We start from the raw sequence: 18,566 nt of genomic DNA, 5'->3' as shown, positions 1-18,566 counted from the left end.
CGCGGCTCTGGGAGGAGGCGGGGCGGGGCGGGGGGTGCACTTCGTTGAGAGGTTTTAAGTATTACTGAAATACCTAGTACGGAGGAAGTATTTAATACTAGCTCTCTTTTCTTTTCCCTCTTTTGAGCTTTCCATATGTCAAAGATACGGGTATTAGAAACTGTCAATAATAGCAATTATTGATCGTTTCCTGAAAAAGAGTATTTATTGTAGCCAAGCTAGAGTGCATCATCCTGTTTAATTCAACAACTTTAGGATGGCATTAATTACTAGTTAATATAAAAATTATACTGATTATTGATATATTATTACATTATTGGTATTTATTAATTTTGCAGCGTTACAGGACTGTCTTCTTGTTGAGTTCTATGTCAAAGTGAATTTGGTTGTTGTGGCCTCTGAACCATTCCCTTCCGCTCTGTGATGACAGACCCACATTGAAGTTCATATTAAACTTAGTTCAGAGTGGCTTAGGAATTTGAGGGGCTTCCCTTATAGCTCAGTGGGTAAAGAATCTGCCTGCAGTGCGGGAGACCTGGGTTCGATTCCTGGGTCGGGAAGATCCCCTAGAGAAGGAAATGGCAACCCACTCCAGTATCCTTGCCTGGAAAATCCCATGGACAGAGGAGCCTGGTGGGCTACAGTCCATGGGTCGCAGAGAGTTGGGCACGACTGAACAACTAACACTTCTAGGAATTTGAACATCATTGTAGATCTGTGTATTTATAAAAAGAAATCTTCAGCTTCTTACATAGGTATTGAAATGCTGATATTGAGAGAAAAAATGAAAATGTACATACTAGAAATGTAAAAAGGATTATTAAAAAACAATAGAATTAGAATCAAATACCATATATAGACTTTCTGGACAATCCTGTCAAGGGGAAGTGGGCAGTGTTTCAGTCTCCTATCCTTTCCATTGGGTGAATTGCCTTTACTTTTTACACCTTGTCCTTATTTAGGAGACTTTCTAGTTGTCTGGAGATTTTTTTCTTCTCTATGCTCCATGAAGTTCAGTCCCACTGTTTATGCCTCTAGTAGATGCCATGAGAACATGATCTTTTCGTGTGTGTGTGTGTGTGTGTGTGTGTGTGTGTGTGTGTTGGGTCTTAATTATGGCACGTGGGATCTTCTTTGGTTTTGTGGGATCTTTCATTGCCACCCAGCAACTCCAGTTGTGTCCTGTGACAAGCTCCAGAATCCAGTTGTGTCCTGTGACAAGCTCCAGAATCCAGTTGTGTCCTGTGACAAGCTCCAGAAGGCGCGGACTTAGTTGCTCTGTGGCATGTGGGATCTTAGTTCCCCTACCAGGGTTCTAACCCATCCATACCCATTGCGTTGCAAGGAAGATTCTTAACCACTGGACCATCAAGGAAGTCCCAAACATGATCTTACTTGCTTTTCTCTTCATATTTTTTTCCTCTTTCTTGCTGTGATAGGTTTTATTTCTACTCCTTTTAGTATTTATCTCATCTCACTTTTCTGAATTCTAGTTTAATGTTTAATTAATGTTTAATGTTTAATTCTAGTTTAACCTTTATACAGTACTGTCAGTCTATCTGATCTTATCTAATCCTTTTCTTATCTAATCTTGTTTGTTGTTGTATAGTCCCTAAGTCATGTCCAACTCTTTTCACCCCACTAGGCTCTTCTATCCATGGGATTTCCCAGGCAAGGATACTGGAGTGGGTTGCCATTTCCTTTTCCATATCTAATCTTAAAGTGAGAGTGTTAGTTGCTCAGTCATGTCCCACTCTTTGCTACCCCATGAACTGTAGCCCACCTGGCTCCTCTGTCCATGGAGTTCTCCAGGCAAGAATACTGGAGTGGGTTGCATTTCCTCTTCCAGAGGATCATCCCAAACCAAGGATTGAACCTAGGTCTCTTGCATCTCCTGCGTTGCAGGCAGATTCTTTACTGTCTGAGCCACCCATCTAACCTTAGACATCTTTCTGATCTTCAGTATTTCTCTAATCTTTTCTTATTTTTCTGAATTCTATTTTAATGTTTATTTATTCCACTTCAGTACAGTACTATCAATTTATGGCTATCTGGTTTTATTCCAGGCCATCAAGAATGATACCATCAAGAATAACACCTGAGCTTTTCATTTAATGCCTTATTATTTGGAAATATAGCCTTTTGCTTAATAGGCAAAAATAGTCACAAAAATTAAACTGTGAAATTATTCATGGTTTTCTTTACAATCCAATTTCTTGTGTTTTGTATTTTCTTTTTTATTGTATTGTTAAAATACAATTTCTTTATATGTATTCTTGTATAGTTCCATGTATGGAATTACTTTATACTGAATTGTAAGTTTTTAAAATAGAACTTTTGTCTTTTGTCTGTGTAGTGATTTCATTGTTGTTTAGTCACTAAGATATGAGCAACCAGAAACCCTGTAATTTCATTATTCTTCTGTTTTTCACTTCAATATAAAATTAGAGAAAAAGTTAGCGCCCAAATAAAATAAAACTAACACATTAAATGTAGCGAACTAGGAAATGGGGAAGTGTCAGTCAAAGGGTACAGTTCAGTTCAGTTGCTCAGTCATATCCAGCTCTTTTCAACCACATGGACTGCAGCACACCAGGCTTCTCTGTCCTTCACCATCTCCTGGAGTTTGCTCAAATTCATGTCCATTGAGTCAGTGATGCTACCTAACCATCTCATCCTCTGTTATCCCCTTCTCCTGCCTTCTATCTTTCCCAGTATCAGGGTCTTTTTCAGTGAGTCAGTTCTTCCCATCAGTTGGCCAAAGTATTGGAGTTTCAGCTTCAGCATCAGTTCTTCCAATGAATATTCAGGACTGATTTCCTTTAGGATTAACTGATTTGATCTCCTTGCTGTCCAAGGGACTCTCAAGAGTCTTCTCCATCACCACAATTCAAAAGCATCAATTCTTCAGTGCTCAGCTTTCTTTATGGTCCATATATCACATCCATACATGACTACTGGAAAATCCATGGCTTTGACTATATGGATCTTTGTCAGTAAAGTAATATCTCTGCTTTTTAATATGCTATCAAGGTTGGTCATACCTTTTCTTCCAAGGAGCAAGCGTCTTTTAATTTCATGGCTGCAGTCACCATCTGCAGTGACTTGGGAGCCCAAGAAAATAAAAAGTGTCTCACTGTTTCCATTGTTTCCCCATCTACTTGCCATGAAGTGATGGAACTAGATGCCATGATCTTAGTTTTTGAATGTTGAGTTTTAAGCCAGCTTTTTCACTCCTCTTTCACTTTCATCTAGAGGCTCTTTAGTTCCTCTTTGCTTTCTGCCATAAGGGTGGTGTCATCTGCCTATCTGATGTTATTGATATTTTTCCCAGGAATCGTGATTCCAGCTTATGGTTCATCTAATCCAGCATTTCACATGATGTACTCTGCATATAAGTTAAATAAGCAACATGATAATATATAGCCTTGACGTACTCCTTTCCCAGTTTGGAACCAGTCCATTTTCCATGTCCAGTTCTAACTGTTGCTTCTTCACCTGCATACAGATTTCTCAAGATACAAGGAGGTGGTATGATATTCCCATCTGTAAGAATTTTCCACAGTTTGTTGTGATCCATACAAAGACTTCAGTGTAGTCAATGAAGCAGAAGTAGATGTTTTTCTGGAATTCTCATGCTTTTCCTATGATCCAACAAATGTTGACAATTTGATCTGCCTTTTCTAAATCCAGCTTGAATATCCGGAAGTTCTGAGTTCACGTACTGTTGAAGCCTAGCTTGGAGAATTTTGAGCATTACTTTGCTAGCATGTGACATGAGTGCAATTGTGTGGTAATTTGCCTCTTCATTCTTCCTGGAGTTATTTCTCCACTCTTCTCCAGGGGCTATTGAGTACCTACCAGCCTGGCGAGTTTCCAGTTATAAGATGAGTAAATTCTGGGGCTCTAAAGTGCAACATGTGACTGTAGTGAGCAGTACTGTATTATATACTTCAAAGTTGCTTGGTGAGTAGCCCTGAAGTATTCTCACTACATACATGCACTAATCCTAACCACTGGGCTGCCTGGGAACTTCCAGTAGTAAAACATCTTTAAAGTAATAGCGAGATTTTTAACATTATATAATGCATGCATTGGAGAAGGAAATGGCAACCCACTCCAGTGTTCTTGCCTGGAGAATCCCAGGGACGGCGAAGCCTGGTGGGCTGCCGTATATGGGGTCGCACAGAGTCGGACACGACTGAAGTGACTTAGCAGTAGCAGCAGTAGCAATGTATGACTTGCTTTATTTTTTTGTTGTTGTTCCATTTCTCCTTGTCAAATATTTAAGAATCTTGTTTTTCTTTCCTGTAGAGTAGAGAGACCTATTTTAATGTTATCATCTATTCAATCCATTTCAGGACAAGTGACGGAATTTTTTTTTTTAATAATTTTATTTATTTATGTTTGGCTGTGCTGGGTCTTTGTTGCTGTGTGCTCTTTTCTTTAGCTGTGGTAACCTGGGGCTACTCTCTACTTCTGGTGCACGGGCTTCTCATTGCCATGGCTTGTCTTGTTGTGGAGCACGGACTGCACGGTGTGCTAGCTTCACTAGTTGTGGCATGTGTGCTTAGTAGTTGCAGGTTCCAGGCTCTAAAGCATAGGCTCACTGGTTGTGAACATAGGCTTAGTGTGAACACAGGCTCCACAGCATGCGAGATCTTGCTAGACCAGGGATCAAACCCAGGTCTCCTGCATTAGCAGGCGATTCTTTACGACTGAGTCACCAGGGCTCCTCTGGACAGTAGAGAATCTGCCTGCAATTCAGGGGACCTCAGTTCTGTCCCTGAGTCAGGAAGATCTCCTGGAGAAGGGAATGGCTACCCTCTCCAGTGTCCTTGCATGGAAAATTCCATGGACAGAGGAGGCTGGCGGGCCACAGTCCTTGGGGTCGCAATGAGTGGGACATGACGAGGCAACTGAGCACACACACCAGGGAAGCCCGTGACTGAATTTTGAAAGATGATAAACACCTCCTTCATACTCCCTTCTCCAGTGGAAAAAAATTTAAACCAATACTATAGGCTCCTTTAGTGGTCTACTTCTGAGAGAAACCTTCAGATGTGAGAACAAGATAATTTTGCCTTCACAGAATACTCAGCACTTCAGTTAATATTAAAAGGGTTATATAATACCTTCAAATTGAATACAGTGTGAGAATTTTGTTTTTTAAAGTGTTTTGAAAGTGGTAAATATTCTTCACCTTCTAATTTCATACTTCATGGGACTTCCCAGGTGGCTCAGTAGTAAAGAATCTGCCTGCAGTGCAGGAGATGAGTTTGATCCCTGGGTCATGAAGATCCCCTGGAGAAGGAAATGGCAAGTCATTCCAGTATTCTTGCCTGAGAAATGCCATGGACAGAGGAGCCTGGCAGACTACATCCTGTGGGGTCACAGAAGAGTCAGATATGACTTAGAAACTAAACAACATACATACTTCATTTCCTTAAAAACTTAATGGTTTGTTAGTCCTCATATTTTTAGAAACCACGTCTCTGTTATAGGGAAGAACTGACTCTATGTTGTTTCTTTAACCTTTAACTGGATCTGTTTCTTTTACTTTAACCTTTGCTTCCCCGTTGCTTTATATGGATGTATGTATGCTTTGTATGTATGGATACTATCCATACATAATGGTCTTCCTCTGGGAATGCTGCCCTTCTGCTTGAATGGTAAACCAAAATGCCTTTGTTCAGGACTCTGTCTACCTATGGATAGCTACAGGAGGGAAGAAATTAAGACATTCCCTCCCCAGAGCTACCCATTCCCAGAGATATTTGTGAGATTAATGGTCTCTTTTTCTTTTCCTCCCCGTTCTATAAAAGAACCTGGCATCCAGACTCTGATAAGATAGTTATTTTGAGAAAGAAATGGCAACTCAATCCAGTATTCTTTCCTGGGAGAATCCCATGGACAGAGGAGCCTGGCAAGCTATAGTCCATGGGGTTGGAAAGAGTCGAACAGAATGAGCAACTATCATTCACTCACTTTGAGATGTTAGCCTAATGTCTTCTGTATCTGCTGGCTTTCTAAATAAAGTCGTATTCCTTGCCTCAGCATCTCATCTCTTGGTTAATTGGCCTGTCATGTGGTGAGCAAAGAAAGCTTGGACTCAGGAATAAATTTGGCTTAGCCAGCCAGGAGCCTTGCTACTCCTGGCTAGCCAGCCAATCAGGGAATATTAGAGAGAGGCAATGAGAAAGTAAAGTAAAAAGAGCCTTCAGTCTTACAAGGTGCATCTGGGAATGGCCAGAATCAGGAAAAGGATGTGTTAATCTCTTCTTGCTTGCAGTCACTCACAGGTGGGCAGGGTCAGATTGTCTCTCAAAGAACGGAACAAAGGTACTTTAGTTTAAAGTTCAGGCGGAGGGGCAGGGTCCTCTGAGGCAGGCCATTATGTATGATTGTAATAACAGAGGCAGCGAAAAAAACAAGTTAAAAAGACTTGCTGGAGTCAGAATTGCTTCTTCACTGCAACATTCAAAGCCTGATAAAAATTTTGGAAGAGGCCTTCTCCTCTAAGCTAAATGAGTAAAACTTTCCAACATAGGTAAATGGATATCTCAGTCCCTCAATATCATTGAAATAGCCACACAATTTTTGAAAAAAGAAAAAAGTACTTGTTTTATTGTTATAGTCTTTAGGGGACCAGAAGTGTGGCTCCAGAAATAGCTTGAATTTGTTGTATGTCATAGCAGTAACCAAGTTACTTTGTTAGTTGCATTTTAATCAGATTTAAACGGCCTTACGTCTTTTATCAGTTACAGTTACGGTTTCACTCCCATGTTTTTGCAAAAATGCCTCCTCTTCAAGAAGATTTGTAAAAAGGGCTGTTGGATAAATACAGGTTTCTGGCTTTCCAACTATGATGCTGAACTGGGTAAGAAATTGAAGAATTCTAGTGGGAAACCTGAAGGCTTCATAAAACTGTTAACAGAAAGAATTAGTTACATGGCACTAAGTGAACTGGTAAATATGGTTATAATTTTTATGGTTTCTATCTTAAAAAAAACTACTGATTTAAATCTGTGTTTTCCAGGTGTAAAGAAAAGCTTCTCCTTAAACCAATTATGACTTGCAGTAATTTGGGGAAGCAGAATTGAAACATTTAACTTTTTATCTCTACCTGGTTGATCCTACCAGTAGCATATGCTTGTCTCAAAGATTGAGCTTTGAGATGTGCGGCTGATAGAGTGAAACTGCGGATAGTTCATCAGATCAGTGATGGCGCCTTTGTCGCTCAGTTATTGAAACTAGATTATAATAATAGTTAATACAACTCATTATACTAATCATTCTTTTAATTTGTTTTTTGTTTTCAAATTGTTTGTTTTGTGTCTCCTTGCTGCACTGAGTCATTGTCAGTGTAACTAGCTGTATTACTTATATCCTGTCTAATTTATAAGACTGTTATCTTTTACAGTACTCAGTGTAACCAGGCCTCCCACAAAACTTATATGGCTAAACACCTTTAGAAAATAGATCACATTTATAATATGAAGTAGTTGTAATAGTGTGATTCTAGGTGTCTCCTGGATCACAAGCAGACAAAATCCAGAGAATCTTTATTAATGGGGTCCGGTCCAAAATTTAGCACCTAGAGTGACATATCAAGAATCTGGGATGAATCTTCCAGCTCTTTGGGAAAAGCTTTGATCATGAAATGTCTCCCAAATATTGGTCAAATTCCTTACCAAGAGAGGAGGACCTTAAAAATGTAATCAGTGTTTATAGCCCTCCAGTGTAAGCTGGTGAGTCCTGAGGAAACTCCAGAAGGAGAAAAATACCTGACATCTAGCAGCCATCAGACTGCAGCTACATCCTATGGTGAGCCCTGAGGAAACTTGAGATATGTGATACAGGCTCCCAAAGAGCTGGGGTGCACATATTGAGGAAATGATTTCAGTGAGCCCAGATTCTTGCATCTTCCCATACATAGAACAGTGCTAAATTGTTTAAAATTGATGTGCTGCCTCCCAGGTTTGAAGTCCTCAAAATTCCTGCCAAATAAAATATAACTCTTAACTTTTAAGTTGTAAATATTTTTTATTTCTGCAGGTGTAAATGAGACACTTCCCATATAGGAATAAAACAAGCAACCGTTTGCTTTTTTTTTTTCTTTTTTGGCTGCACTGGGTCTTCACTGCAGTGCAAGGGCTTCTCATCATGGTGGTTTCTCTTGTGGCACAAAGGCTCGGTAGTTGTGACGCACAGGCTTACTTGCTTCACAGCATGTGGAATCTTCCTGGACCAGGGATTGAACCCATGTCCCCTGTACTGGCAGACAGATTATTCTTCACTGCACCACCAGGGTACTCCAAGAAGCAATATTTGGAGCATTGGCACTGATGGCAGACATGCCCAGAGAGATCCATATGACAAGACACAATAGGAAACAATTAGAACCGTCATTGCTCCTTTTTCCACAAGATTGTGAAATGGACGTTGACAGTGGGAAATGGTTACAGAGAAGAACTGACTCTATGTTGGATCTGTTTTTTTACTTGAACATTTCCTCCTCATTGCTTTTGTTTACTAAAAGGATACTGTCCACACATAATGGCCAAGGGGAACCCTGCCCTCTGCTTGAATGTTAAACCAAAATGCCTTATTCAGGACCTTGTTCACATGTGAGTGGCTACAGGAGAGAAGAAATTAATACATACCCTCCCCGAGGCTAGCCATTCCAGGAGATATTTGTAAGATTTGTTGTTGTTGTTTACTTGCTAAGTCATGTCCAACTCTTTTGTGACCCCATGGACTGTCGGGCTGTCGGGCTTCTCTATCCCTGGGATTTTCGAGGCAACAATACTGGAGTGGGTTTCCTTTTCCAGAGGATCTTCCTGGCCCAGGGATAGAATCTGAGTCTCCTGCATTGACAGGTGGATTCTTTACCACTGAGCCACCGGGGAGGCCCATTTGTAAAATTGTTGTTGCTGTGCAGTCACTGAGCCGTGTCTGACTCTCTGCAACCCCATGGACCGCATTATGCTAGGCTTCCCTTGTCCTTCACTATCTCTTGGAGTTTGCTCAAAATCATGTCCATTGTGTGATGCTATCCATCCATTTCATCCTCTGTTGCCCCCTTCTCCTTCTGCCCTCAATCTTTCCCAGAATCAGGGTCTTTTCCAGTGAGTTGGCTCTTCCCATCAGTGGCCAAGTATTGCAGCTTCAGCATCAGTCCTTCCAATGAATATTCAGGGTTGATTTCCTTTAGGATTGACTGGTTTGATCTCTTTGCAGTCTCAAGAATCTTCTCCAGCACCACAATTCAAAAGCGTCAATTCTTGGGTGCTCAGCCTTCTTTAAGGTCCAAATCTCACATCCATACATGACTAGTGGAAAAACCATAGCTTAGAGTATATGGACCTTTGTAGGCAAAGTGGTGTCTCTGCTTTTTAATGTGCTGTCTAGGTTGGTCATAGCTTTCCTTCCAAGAAGCAAGCATCTTTGAATTTCATGGCTGCAGTTACCATCTGCAGTGATTTTTTGGAGCCCAAGGAAATATCTGTCTCTGCTTCTACTTTTTCCCCTTCTATTTGCCATGAAGTGATGGAACCAGATGCCATGATCTTAGTTGTCTGAATGTTGAATTTTAAGCCAGCTTTCTCACTCTATTTCACCCTCATCCAGAGGCTTTTTAGTTCCTCTTCGCTTTGTGCCATTAGAGTGGTATCATCTGCGCATATCTGAGGTTGTTGATATTTCTCCCAGCATTCTTGATTCCAGCTTGAGCTTCATCCAGCCCAGCATTTCACATGATGTATTCTGCATATAAATTAAATAAGCAAGGTGACAAAGTATAGCCTTAACACACTCCTTTCCCAATTTTGAACCAGTTTGTTGTTCCGTGACTGTTTGTAACTGTTGCTTCTTGACCTGCATACAGGTTTCTCAGGAGACAGGTAAAGTGGTCTGGTATTCCCATCTCCTTAAGAATGTTTGATAGTTTGTTGCCATTCTCACAGTCAAAGGCTTTAGCACAGTCAATGAATGAAAAGTAGATGTTTTTCTGGAAGTCCCTTGCTTTCTCCACAATCCTATGAATGTTGGCAATTTGATCTCTGATTCCTCTGCCTCTTCGAAACCCAGCTTGTACACCTGTTAAGTTCTTGGTCCACATACTGCTGAAGCCTAGCTTGAAGGATCTTAAGCATTACCTTGCTAACATGTGAAATGACTGCAGCTGCACACTAGTGTGAACATTGTTTGGTAATGCCCTTCTTTGGGATTGGAATGAAAACTGACCTTTTCCAGTCCTGTGGCCACTGCTGAGTTTTCCAAATTTGCTGACATATTGAGTGCAGCACTTCACCAGCATTATCTTTTAGGATTTGAAATAACTCAGAATTTCATCACCTCCACTAGCTTTGTTCATAGTAATGCTTCCTAAGGCCCACTTTGGAGAAAGAAATTGCAACCCACTCCAGTACTCTTGCCTGGAAAATCCCATGGATAAAGGAGCCTGGAAGGCTACAGTCCAAGGGGTCGCAGAGAGTCGGACACAACTGAGCAACTTCACTTCATTCACTTCATACTTTATCACTGGAGAAGGAAATGGCAACCCACTCCAGTATTCTTGCCTGGAGAATCCCATGGACAGAGGTGCCTGGTGGGCCATAGTCCATGGGGTTGCAGAGAGTTGGACATGACTGAAGTGACTGACCACAAGGCCCACTTGCCTTCACACTCCAGGATCTCTGACTCTAGTTGAGTGACCAAACCATCGTGGTTATCCATGTCATTAAGACCTTTTTTATATAGTTCTTCTGTGTATTCTTCGCATGTATTCTTAATCTCTTCTGCTTCTGTTAGATCCTTACGGTGCCTCTCCTTTACTGTGCACATCTTTACATGAAATATTCCCTTGGTATCTCCAATTTTCTTGAAAAGATCTCCAGTATTTCCCATTCTGTTGTTTTTCTCTATTTCTTTTCATTGTTCATTTAAGAAGGCCTTCTTATCTCTCCTTGCTAGTCCCTGGAACTCTGCATTCAGTTGGATATATTTTTGCTTTTCTCCTTTGCCTTTGGTCTCTCTTCTTTTCTCAGCTATTTGTAAGGCCTCCTCAGACTACCACTTTGCCTTTTTGCATTTCTTTTTCTTTGGATAGTTCTAGTCACCACCTCCTGTACAATGTTATGAACCTCTGTGCATAGTTCTTCAGGCACTCTGTCTACCAGATCTAATCCCTTAAATTTGTCACCTCCACTGTAGAATCATAAGGGATTTGACTTAGGTCATATCTGAATGGCCTAGTGGTTTTCCTTACCTTCTTCAATTTAAGTCTGAATTTTGCAAGAAGGAGTTCATGATCTGAGCCACAGTCAGCTCTCAGTCTCATTTTTGCTGACTATATAGAACTTCTCCATCTTTGGCTGCAAACAATATAATCAATCTGATTTCAGTGTTGACCATCTGGTGATGTCCATGTGTAGAGTCTTCTCTTGTGTTGTTGCAAGAGGGTGTTTGCTGTGACCAGTATGTTCTCTTGGCAAAACTCTGTTAGCCTTTGCCCTGCTTCATTTTGTACTCCAAGGGCAAACTTGCCTGTTGTCCAGGCATCTCTTGACTTCCCACTTTTGCATTCCAGTCCCCTGTGATGAAAAGGACATCCTTTTTTGATGTTAGTTCCAGAAGGTCTTGTAGGTCTTCATAGAACTGTTCAGGTTCTTTGGCATTAGTGGTTGGGGCAGAGACTTGAATTACTTTGATACTGAATGATTTGCCTTGGAGACGAACTGAGATCATTCTTAGTTTTTGAGACTGTACCCCATTACTGCATTTCAGACTGTTTTATTGACTGTGAGGCCTACTCCATTTCTTCTAAGGGATTCTTGCCCACAGTAGTAGATATAATGGTCATCTGAATTAAATTCGCCCATCCCTATCCATTTCAGTTCACTGATTCCTAAGATGTCAGTGTTCACTCTTGCCATCTCCTGCTTGACCACCTCCAATTTACCTTGATTTATGGACCTAACATTCCAGGTTCCTACACAATAATCTTTATAACACGACTTTATTTTCACCACCAGACACATCCACAACTTAATATTGTTTCTGCTTCAGCCCAGCTCTCATTCTGGAGCTATTTCACCACTCTTCCCCAGTAGCATATTGGACATCTACCTACCTCGGGGGTTCATCTTCCTAGATTAACCTTGGTTCCTAAATGCATGTATTCTGGATGTCGGACGCACCTAAAGAAGCCACTGGCCTGGAGAAGATAATTCATCCTGTAGGACAGTACCCAGACTTGCTAGATATGATCAACTAGCTGGCCGCATAGCAGATTTTCCATTTTTCATTCCAGTGTTTGTTAAGACCAGGTGCTCTTAGATGATGGGGCACATGATAAAAACAGTACCTATGAACTTCAACTCATTGCCTTACTTTTTCAGTTGTAAAATGACTTCCTTAGTGAGAAATAGTATGTGGGATATCCTGGTGGTAAATAAGTTCAGTAACGTCACATATGGCATTGCTGTAAGAAGTAAGGCAGCAAGAAGAGAACTATCCAAAGTAAGCTCTCATCTTACTTCCAAAGAGAACAAGTTGCTGCCCTCTTGGGTCCAGTGTAACTGACCTGTCACCAAGTGGTAAGCTCATCCCCCTGAAGTTCGGTGCTGCATTGTCTCAGATGAGCAGCTCTGCTGTCAAGCTAGACCCTCAGCAATGGTGAAGTCTAGGTCAGTTTTGTTAAAGGGATATTGATGTTGTTGAGCAGATGCCTAACTGCAACCCTTGGTCACGTAGTCTGTTGTTTATTAACTCATTGGCAAGGGCTGGGGTGGCTAGAGGAAGAGACTGGGGGACATCCGTTCAGCTGTGAAGCTCCTTTGGTGCACATTCACGTGGATACAGGTGTTCTCAAACTCAGGAGTACATTCTGAGAAGCTTTTTCACAAGCCTCTTCCCCAGACTGACTTTCATGCATTGAGCAAGTATTTATTGAGTGCCTGTCAATGCAAAATACTGTTATAGGAACAGAGAGCTTAAAAGTGAAGATAATAGTTTAAAGTCCCTATCCCCATGGGACTTACATTCTAGTGGGATAAAGAAACAGACATAAACAAGATGAATAAACTATATAGTATATTAGATTGTCAATACAGAAGGAAGAAAGGGTTGAGGGGAGTGCAATTCTAAACAGAATGTCCAGGGAAGATGTCACTAAGAAGGTAATATTTGAATAATGACCCAAAGGAAATGAGGGGACAATCCATGTGGCCCTCTGGTTGAAAAGCATATCAGATTGAAGAAACAGCATATGCAAAGGTTTTTGGGTAAGAATGTGCCTGGTTTGTACAAGGACCAGCAAGGAGACCAGTGTGACTGAAGCGGAGAGTGTGAGGGAGGTGAGAACAGTAGTTGAAATTAGAGTGTGAGTTAAGTGCAGCCATGACCAGCTTGTTTCTTATCTGTCCTGACTGGCTAATCCATATGGTGTATGCTTGCAGTTGTGCCCACTGGGAAAAAAATCCTTTTCTCAGTGTTCTTCAGAGCACTGCATTCTCCTTAGAATCCCTAATATGCCAGCAGATCACTTTTAGCTAGCACCAGATTTAATGCAGCCATGTGTAAGCCAGGCTCAAATTGTTTCCCTTTCAGTCAGCTAACTCCTACATGAGGCCCCAGATACAGAAGGGAGAGGGCAGGATCAGACACACTGGGAATGCAAGTCACATTTCTGAAAACATACTGGGCCTTTGGGACCAACTCGGGCCTGTTCTTCCATATACACCTTTCACTTTATGATGGATGCCGCCACACCCACTCAATGTTATGACTTATGGATCAGAGAATACCTCTTAGTGTCCGTGGCTAGTAGATGAGAGCTCAGTAGAAAGCCTGGAGCTATTTCTGAAAAGGAGGTATAGTTGTTTGCTGAAGAGTACCTGGCCTTATGCCAACCCAGGAAGCCTGTGTCATGATTGGCCTATGAGGAACTGCCTGGTCCAGTCTCTGTAGAGTAATCTGACACAGAACCTTAGGGCACCAACATCACAAAGATGTTTGCACTGCAGCCTGGACCAACTAGAGGGTGTTCTCTTGCTCTGAGCCTATTTGGGTCCTTGACCCAATTCCAGTGTGTGGGGTGGAATTTTCCCAAGCCACCAAGCAAATCTCTGGACATGAGCTGGATGTCCTACAATTTGACTCAGTTCTAACACTATCAACTTGGAGATAGTATCAGATTCTACATGTGAAGGGCTCAGGCCTGTGTAACTGCCCTCCACTTCAAATGCAGATCCCAAACCCAGGTTGTTGTCTGTGCTTCTAATTGACTGTACATCAGAGATTCCCACAAATCCCCTCAGTGGATTTCAGTAATTTGCTAGAGAACCTCACAGAACTTCAGAAACCCATTTACTCACTAGAATAGTTATTTATTGTAAAAGGATGTAACTCAGGGAAAGCCAGGTGAACGAGATGCATAGGGTAAGTTACAGTGAAAGGATGTAGAGCTTCTACACCCTTGCCCCAAATCTCCACATGTTCACCAACCCAGAAGCTCCCCCAACCCTCTCCTTTTGGTCTTTAGTGGAGACTTCATTGTTGTTGTTCTTTAGTTGCTAAGTCGGGTCTGACCCTGCAACCCCACGGACTGTAGCTCGCCAGGCTCCTCTGTCCATGGGATTTTCCAGCAAGAATACTGGAGTGAGATGCCATTTCCTCCTCCAGGGGATCTTCCCCACCCAGGGGTCAAACCCATGTCTCCTGTGTCTCCTGCATTGGCAGGTGGATTCTTTACCACTGAGCCACCTGGGAAGCCCATTCCCCTGCCTGACTATATCACCTCTCTCTATTCACCAGGGAGGGGGGCACAGTTCCTGAGGTGCTAGCCTACTGTGTTCCCCCTTTGCCTGGCAAAATAATAAAGCTGCTCTTTCTCCTCCGTAACTGTGTCTCCATATTTCTGTTTGTAACTGGTGCACAGAGAGGCAAGATTTTGGCAACACCCACTGTAAGATGGATTTAGGCCTAATTTCATTTGTTACCTGATTCCCATAGTTCCACCCCACCCTCCATCCAACTGTAATCTGCAATGATGTTCTGAATTTCCCAGGACTAGTGTTAGCTCATCGGTAATATATCAAATTTTTTTTGATTCTAGACATAAGAGCTATTTACATATTAATTAATTTTAAATTTATGGCTTTATTGCTTTGTGATGAGAGATTATTGGCTAATATTTTTACTTTTTAGAATTTAAGGTTTATCTGCAACTTCTATGCTTATTTGAAAAGAAGGTATACTCTCTCTCCAGGGTGCAGATTTTGATTTATCAGTTGGATTCATCTCAATAACTATGTTACTCATTTCTTCCTTATTCTTTTTCATTAAAAAAATGAATATACTTGACATGCAATATTGCATGAATTACAGGTGTACAACATAGTGATTCACAATTTTTAAAGGTTATATTCCATTTATAGGTACTACAAAATATTGGTTATATTCCCTATGCTGTACAATACATCCTTGGGGCTCATTTATTTTATGCATAATAGTTTGTACCTCTTAATTCCCTAACTCTGTCTTCCCCCTCCTCACTGGTAACCATTAGTTTTTTTTAATATCTCTTCCTTTTATGTTGTGGCCACATTTTGTTTTTTATATTCCACATATATGTGACATACAGTATTTGACTTTCTCTGATTTGCTTAATATTGTTGAAATCCATCCATGTTGTTACAATTGGCAAAATTTCATTCTTTTTATGGCTAAGTGGTATTCCAGTGTGTGTGTGTGTGTGTGTGTGTGTGTGTATTGGGGTATTTGAATTAGTGGGGCATTTATATATATATATAAATATCCACACCCAGGATTGAAATTGCTTGGTTATGTGGTCGTTTTCTGAGACACCTCCATACTGTTTTCCATAGTGGCTGTACCAATTTACATTCCCCCCCAACAGAGTACGAGGGTTCTTTTCTCCACATCCTTGCCAACATTTGTTGTGTTTTTTGATGGTAGCAATTCTGACAGGTGTGAGGTGATATATCATTGTGATTCTACAACTTGCATTTCTCTAATCATTAGCAATGTTGAACATTCTTTCATGTCCCTGTTGGCCATCTGTGTGTCCTCTTTGGAAAACTGTCTAGTCATGTCTTATTCCCATTTTTTAATTGGATTGTGTTTGTGATGTTGGGTTGTATGTGTTGTTTCTATATGTTGGACACTAATCTCTATCAGTCATATCATTTACAAATATTTTCTTCCATTCAGTACATTGTCTTTCTGTTTTGTCAATGGTTTCCTTTGCTGCACAAAAGCTTTTAAGTTTAACTAGGTCCCCTGTAGTATTGGGTTGGTCAAAAGGTTTGTTTGTTTTTTTCCTGTAAGATGGCTCTAGTAGCGCTTAGTTCTCTTTAACTTCATTCAAAACAATTTTGTTAGACTGTATTGTGACAGCTGTCATATCAGCGTGCAGTTTTTTTTTTAAAAATGGTGGATTTTTGTGTAGACAGTTTAATGTTGACGAGGGAAGAAAAGCAACATTTTCAGCATATTATGTTTTATTATTTCAAGAAAGATAAAAATGCAACTGAAATACAAAAAAACATCTTTGCAGTTTATGGAGAAGGTGTTGTGATTGACTGAACATGTCAAAAGTGGTTTGCAAAGTTTCATGCTGGAGATTTGCTGGATTGTGTGCCACAGTTGGGTAGACCAGTTGAAGTAGATAGCAATCAAATTGATTACTGAGAACAATCAATGTTGTACCATGTCAGAGATGGGTGACATACTCAAAATAACCAAATCAAGCAAAGAAAATCACTTGCACCAGCTTGGTTATTAAATTACTTTGATATTTGGATTCCACTGAAGTTAAACAAAAAAAAACCTTTCTTGATCGTATTTCTGGATGTGATTGTCTACTTGAACATAACGAAAATGTTCCATTTTTAAAACAAATTGTGACAGGTGATGAAAAAGTGGTTCTGTACAATAATGTGGAATGGAAGAGATCATGGGGCAAGTGAAATGAACCACCACCAACCACACCAAAGGCTGGTCTTCATCCAAAGAAAGTGGCGTGTATACAGTGCTATTGGAAAGGCGTCTTCTATGAAAAACAGCAGAAGGTAGTGGAACAAAATGGTGAATACACAGAAAAGTAAAAAAAATTTTCTTTTTTTTTTTCAAAAGAAAAGTAAAAATTTAAGTTGAAAAAATGAAGTATGGCTAAGGCCCTTCACTGTTCACCTGAAACTGTCACAACATTGTTTGCTAATTGCCTATACCCCGATAAAAATAAGAAGTTTAAAATAGAAACAAGAAAAAAAGAAATTTAAGTTAAAAAAAGTGAACATGTTGTTCAATAAAGTTCTTGGTGAAAATGAAAAATGTGTCTTTTATTCTTTTAAAAAACCAAAGGAATTTTTTGGTCAACCCAATCATTTGGGTTTTTATCTCCTTTGCTTTAGAAATCATGTCAGAAAATAATACTGCTATGATTTATGTCAAAATGAACTGCCTATGTTTCCTTCTAGGAGGTTTCTGGTCTTACCTTTACATTTTTAATCCTTTTTGAGTTTATTTTTGTATGTGGTGTTATTAGAGTTTGTCTGCTTATTCTTAATTTTTGTCCACGTGACTACCATGAACTGAGAGAAACAAATCAGAATCTCTTACTAATGGGTTTCTTCATTTCCTAGTATCTCTTGTAGTTTCTGGTTCCTATTGCTATTTGGCACATATCCATAATTATTATTATTATGAATTGCTCTGCCTAGAATTATATTTTCCTTTAATAAAGCTTTGCCTTGATTTTAATCTCCTTTTATATTAAAATGACACCCTTGCTTTCTTTTTGTATTTTTCTGGTATATCTTTGTCCATATTTTTATTTTCAACTTTGTAATTGACTTTGTTTTAGGTATAACTTGCATCCAAGAGCTTGTTATCCCATCTGAAAGACTTTTGTTTCAGTATGTGAGTTTAGCCCACTTGCATTTATTGATTTGACATATTTGGGTTTATGTTTACTTCTGTCATGAATATGGTAGGCTTTTTTCTTAGTCCTAAAATCCACAATGTTTTCTTGTTTTGCTTTGTATGTTTCTGTTCTAAAATTTGTGCCTGGAATTTATTTTAATCAGGAATAAGTTGACAGACATGAGACAACTGCCATTGAAAGAACTTATTACTTATACTTCCCAAGAGAAAAGGGCAATACCATACCACAAAGGGCCACAGAGTGAATTACCAAGGCTGGTCAGGGGACAGGAACAAAGGGAAATCCTAGGCGTTTATTGCTGTGGTAGTGGGAATTGGTAAGGTGAGGACATCCCATATTGAGCAGGAAGTGAAACACAGTTATTGGGATTTGTGGTTGGAGGATTCATAATCAGAGAAAGCCAGATACCAGGAGAGATGTAAACAACTTTGGACATTAGTTTGGCCTTGTGACTAAGGGATGCCAAATAGACAACAGAGGATCTAAGAAATACAGAAGAGTTTTTTCTTATAATTTAGATTTATATCATCTTTTTTCTATAATTTCATCTAATTATGAAAAATCATCTAAAAATAATTTTATCATTTGACTT

At 40.1% G+C, this 18,566-nt stretch overlaps 2 long non-coding RNA genes across 5 annotated transcripts in view; both read left to right on the top strand.

Moving 5' to 3' along the window:
- Window positions 1–18,566, top strand: part of LOC110151231 (uncharacterized) — a 50,778-nt gene that overhangs the window by 1,879 nt on the left and 30,333 nt on the right. The window lies entirely within an intron of this gene.
- LOC139036679 (uncharacterized) lies at window positions 52–17,361 on the top strand. Of its 2 annotated transcripts, none has more exons than XR_011489508.1 (2): window positions 52–12,602; window positions 16,939–17,361. It is a non-coding gene; the product is annotated as an uncharacterized lncRNA (long non-coding RNA). The 2 variants fall into 2 exon arrangements; XR_011489510.1 differs by lacking the exon at window positions 52–12,602 and adding an exon at window positions 12,609–12,692.

This window comes from Odocoileus virginianus, chromosome 9, assembly GCF_023699985.2.
Source record: "Odocoileus virginianus isolate 20LAN1187 ecotype Illinois chromosome 9, Ovbor_1.2, whole genome shotgun sequence".
In the NCBI taxonomy this organism is placed as follows: domain Eukaryota; kingdom Metazoa; phylum Chordata; class Mammalia; order Artiodactyla; family Cervidae; genus Odocoileus; species Odocoileus virginianus.
This window is presented reverse-complemented; position numbering and strand designations above follow the sequence as displayed.